Raw genomic sequence first — 5,850 nt, 5'->3', positions numbered from 1 at the left:
CAATAACCATTAGCCTATTACCTAAGGAATGAAAAATATCTTAAATAAATATAGCACAGTAATATTATTCTGGGGACCCACAAGGTCCTTGCATAACTTTCTGTCTCTGGCTTTTTATGTAAAAACCCATCATAAACAGAGCAGGAGTATGGTCATATCTGTCAGACTTTATTTACACAAGTGAGAGCTTATCAAATTCAGTTGACAGATCATAGCTTTTTAACTTTTTCTACATGCCATAGTATATTCAAAATTATTGAGGAAAATATCAAAGTATAATTATAAGACATATTAATCTATGAAATTAAGGCAAGATTGAAAAATATCTGGGACATATAAGGTTCTCAAAAACAAACAATAAATTCAGTAAATATCTACAATAAAAGTGGTATAAACACACTTGGAAGAGCATAGATAAACTAGAGACTGGATACTTAACAAGAGAGGAATTCAAAAGCATAATGAATTATAGAAAGGAAGCTTAAGTTCAATGTGTATAAATGATGTACAAAATATAATTTCCATGAGAGAATATCCCACATATTTGGATTGAGGCATTAAAATATCACATAACCACAATTGATGGCAATGATTCAAGACAATCTAAGAAGACTCTTCCACCTTAATTAAACTGAAGATTGACAATAATAGTTCTACGATGAACTTGGCAAGACAGTAGTCTTGCTAATGAAATATTCCACGGACCAACAATTTTCCTACTAGATTTATTCCCTAGGCAAATTTCCACATTATAAAAAGGTAAATATAACCCAAAATTTCATAGCACATACCTCTCTATTAGAAAACTGTGTTGAAATTCACCTCAATGTCCAGGCACAGAGGTATAAAACTTAAGCTTTTATAATTATAAAGTATCTACATACTCTAAATTAATGTACACAAGCAGTAAATGAATCATAATATTCAGCTTTTAAAACTTTAGTAATATAAAATATGAATTTATAGAAGTATATTATGTAAACTTTAAAAGTATTTGTATATGATGTGTTAATTTTATATAAACAAAAGATTTTGTATAGTTTAAAGAGATACATAAATATTACTTACTAAATATCTAAAAATTAATGAAAAACATAAATACCAATTTGGTATAATGATAACTTTTTGCTATATGTAAGGTTAAAAAAAAAGTACCAAACTTGAGTGTATAAGTTTGATAGTCAGCTTATAAGAAGAGTGCAGTCACAACTAGCCTGGACTTGGATCTCTCAGACACTGAGCCACCAACTAGGCACCATACACCAGCTGATATGAATCCCCGACAAAGCAGAGGACTGCCAGTTCTGGACTCAATCAGAAAAGGTGAACCCAACCCTCGAGAGATTTGGGGCTCCAGGAATTGGGGAGGTTTGTTGGGGTGGGGTTGGGGATGAGGGCATCCTCTTAGAGATGCTGGGATAGGAGTTTGGGGGAAGGTGTAGGATGTGGAGTGGTCAGGGTTGGACCAGGATGGGGATGGAGTCTGATCTGTAAAAAAAGGATCAAGGAATACATAAAAAACATTTTTTTACAGTCAGTTTATAATTTTATAATTTAAAGTGCATCTGTATATAAAATATATTTTACATTGTTAATTATTGTTTATTTTCTTTTCATACTACTGGTAAAGAAACAATATATTTATCATGTTCACAAGTTGATTGTGTAGAGGAAAATACTGCTTTTGGCAGTGTATTATAGTTGAAACATTGGCCAATGCATTAAGTGGATGCATCTGTTATACACAGGATGTCCCATGTAGCATATGGAGATTTTTCAGTCCAGAAGAGGCAGCAGAAATGGAGATATTGATTTACAACTCATTAAAATCGATATGCTGAGTCTGAGGCGATGAATAGATGAGAGTTCATCGAGAACATACATTAATGATGGGATGAGGAGGAGTTTCCTACAGTTTCATGACGAAGTCCTGTGACTGTAATAATCAGAGATTACAAAATCAAGTAAAAAGCATTCAGTGTGCTAGGGTTTATATACAGATCAAAACAAGGTCTTGCCCAGGTGTGTTTTTATCTGGCAATTGTTCTGGGCATCATTAATATTTTTTGTTTGTATTGTATACATACTTCAAAGAAATTTGGCTGAAAAGCAAGAGGTGGGGAATCTGACAACTAGAAATGATGAGGACGTCAGCTTAAAAGAAACACTGTAGAGACATGCGGCCATGTTTAAAAATGTGAGCTTGTCAAAGCAAAATGAAAACTCAACACAGCCTTACTGTGATGTCCTTGTCCTGTAATTCCAGATATTTGAGAAACAGAAAGAAGAGGACAAGAGTTCAAGTCCTTCCTGGACGACCAAATGACTTCAATGCCACTCTGAGTGACTGAGGAAGGCTCTGGCTCAAACCCAGAGGTAAAGACAGTGGGGTGTGGTTGTAGCACAATATGAGAATACTTGTCTAGCATGTATTGACATCCTAGATCATCATAGCAAGCAAGAACTTGACAAGAACACAGCATTAACTCTCCTACTGTTTGACCTGGGAAGTAGGTATTGGCATCTAATCTACATTGCCTAGATGTACAATGGCAAACCCTGTTGTTTTTTTTTTTTTTTTCGTAAATTCTGCTCCACAATTAACAACATAACAGCAGCTGTAGAAGATATTCTCATGTCTTAAAAAAATCCCAGACAGTACTCTGCCTATAGTAAATGCATATCATATGACTCTATAAGATTCTACTATTTTTAGTATTCTGATAAATATATAGGATGCTTAAACAGAATGAATAATGTAAATAATATTTGAAACCTGGATCTCTCCTTCTCAATTTCAGATCTTTTAATTATTGTGCCGCACTGGGACTAGAGCTATTCTTTTAAAACAGGTGACAGAATTGAGGAAACCCTCAATTACTCTGAGTCAGTTTACTGAAATATAGAGGCAAAACTTGAAGGTAAATGTGACAGTGATAACAGTCTCCTTTAGAAGTAAAGAGAAATGACATGTTTATTGATCTGACTAGATAGACACAATTTCTTGATATGTCCTCTTAGAATATTCTCTAGAATACTCAACTATTTAGTCAAACAACATCATAGTGCAATTATGAAAAAAATGTTTGCCTGTGATGGTCAGATTTATGATAAACTTATATAAGCCTTCTAACTAAGGTCATATGTAAATTTTTCTCTTAATTGTACTTTCTAGCATGTTCTAAAACAAATCACGTAGAAGTCTTTTGTTTTTCTTAAAATAAATCTTATTTGGTAATACTTATGTGGATTGTGATTTCTTTTGACTATAAGATTCATTATTGATTTTAGAGAACATTGTGAATTTAATGACAAGGACAGTTTTGACTTACCATAAAAGTAAAAGTAAGCGCTTACCTAGAGGCAACATGGATGCTGCCAGGGAAAGGGAAGAGTCAGTTTCTGGGAAAGTGGTGTCTATTTCTTACCCTCCTAAATCATATGGCAACTATCCTGATACTGAAATGGCTTGGGCCATTCGAGCAATGCAGCATGCTGAAGTCTATTATAAACTGATTTCATCAGTTGACCCACAGTTTCTGAAACACACCAAAGTAAATGACCAAATACTCTGAGTTCCGTGAAATTTTTGAGACACTCAAAAGTGGTAGATGTATTGGACCGAGAAGAACTCAAATCAGGATCAGCTAAAGAGAAGTGGAGGCCATTCTCCTTAAAATTTGAAAGGATCTTAGAAGATTACAACTATGGTACTTTGCTGCATTGTTCCCAGGGGTACACTGAACAGAACACAATCTTTGCACCCAGATTTCAATTTTTTGCTATCGAAATTGCTCAGAACTGAAAAGGCTATAACAAAGCAGTTTCTGTCCGTATTCAGGACAAAGGAGAGGAAGGAGCTGGCAATAAAGAAGAGGAAGCTGAGAAAGGAGCTGATAGTGGAGGAGAAAAAGAGGAAGGAGAAAAACAGAGAAGGAAAGAAGTAGAAAACTAATGAGGGAGGAGAAAATGAAAGCCAAGAAACATGATTCAGCTGAACCCACATGTGTCTGTGCTGCTTGATCAGCCCCTTGGTGATGCCCTTGTATAAGTGGAGGACTCAAACAGACGTCTTTCTAGCTAGCAAGAGAAGCTACTCTGGGCATAATAGCTTAAACACAGTTCGTGGAGTCTCTTACTTCACTATTGCTTGATACTCTGTTTCTTGGCTGTAACTGTTAAAGAAGACATTTTGTAAGTATTCTCGTTTTGTTTTTGTTTTGTTTTTTTTTTAACGTAAAACTAAAAGAGAAAACAGGTTTGATTTTTTTCCTGTAATTATACAAAATGCTTTTCCTGAACTGAATATAGAGACTAAACGTTGAGAAATAGAGATAAATAAAGTTGGTGTCTAACCCAATGAGTTCACTGGAAAGATTAAAAATGATGGCAAGGCAAAAATGAACAATTCAAACTGAGATGTTGTAAGAAAACCTCAAAGCAACCGGCATTCTTGTATTTTGAAAAGATAAAAGTAATATATAGAAAAAAATACAATATGTGTCATTCTATACATGTTACTCGTATATAGAAGCAATAGGTAGAATAAAGTAGATTTCTATACCGAATGAAGTTTTTTCTATCAAAATAATAACGAGTGTTAAGTTGCACCAATACATGTGGCAATGTAGATAAAAGCAGCCCACAAGGTCTCAATCCTACACAAAGAAATACAGGGAGCTAAATAATTCTGGGAACAACATAAGTCTTTCCCAAGGAAGAGTACATCAATTGTTGATCTTATACCACATAGTCAGCCCTGAAAACACGTGTATAGGTAACATTGTATGAACTGAGCAGGTAATATTTGGGAATATAGATGCATATACATGTCATATATGCATCTCATAACAATGAAAAAGGAGAACATGAATTTGAAAGAAAGTAAAGAGGGCATATGGGAGGGTATAAAGGGAAGAAAGAGAAGAGAAAGTGTGATTATGATGTTGAAAATAAAAAAGACAAAAAATAATTTAAAGACTGGTTGGAAAGATCTTTCAATTTTTCAAATTACCTTTCTAAAGTTTTCATTTATGTTTAAGTCGTATATTTTATTTCATACAGTTACTAAATCTTTAAAATCTTTTCATTTATAGGTATCAATTCATTTTTAGAAGGCACATTAATTTAACTAAAATGTACAAACATTGGCTTCTAAATATTAAAATTACACATTTAACATAAAGATTTAAGTGTAGATTATTTATTTCTCAGTAAGTGTACTTACTTTTAAACCTTATTCTTATTTTTGCATGTAGATTTTGTGTCTTAAGGAAATATGTTTTATTAATGTAGCTCTGCCTTAAGTTACTTACTGTGTTGCAGAGACAATTTTCCAACAAAAGGAACTAAGGAAGACATGTATTTTCTGGTACATTTGATGGTACAGTCATGATGGTAGTGAACACTGAGTTTGAGGTAGCTGGTTGCACTCAGTCCACAGTCAGATATTCCAGAGAGGTGTGTGTTTCCCATCCACCTTCAACTCTCTTTGCTTTCTGTTATCAAGAAGCGTCCGTATTACATCACCTGATTTTATTTATAAGTCAGATTCCTTTCTTTCCAGAGATTTTCTAGTTTTCTTTTAAGTAAGTTAATTTCAGACAAAATATTCAAGCTCGTGGAACATGTGACCACTCCAATTATTTGTACTCTATGAATGCCACCGTTTTCTCCTAGACAAGTTTGTCTATGCTTCATGCTGCTTTGCTTTAGATGTGAACAACTCTAACATTTGGGGATATTTTTAGATTTCATTCTGTTGCCTGGTTCTTTCCCAAGGTTTTTAGTGCTTTGCACTTCAGTACTTTAACTTTACGATCCTGTTGCTCATCTGGACATTAATAATGA

At 34.0% G+C, this 5,850-nt stretch overlaps 1 pseudogene; it reads left to right on the top strand.

Moving 5' to 3' along the window:
- Window positions 1-3,368: 3,368 nt before the first annotated feature.
- On the top strand, window positions 3,369-3,919 carry LOC114621041 (annotated as a pseudogene).
- The last annotated feature ends 1,931 nt before the right edge of the window (window positions 3,920-5,850 follow it).

Source organism: Grammomys surdaster, unplaced genomic scaffold (assembly GCF_004785775.1).
Source record: "Grammomys surdaster isolate TR1022 unplaced genomic scaffold, NIH_TR_1.0 63, whole genome shotgun sequence".
Lineage (NCBI taxonomy): Eukaryota > Metazoa > Chordata > Mammalia > Rodentia > Muridae > Grammomys > Grammomys surdaster.
The sequence above is the reverse complement of the archived record's forward strand: the minus strand, read 5'-3'. Positions and strand labels throughout refer to the sequence as shown.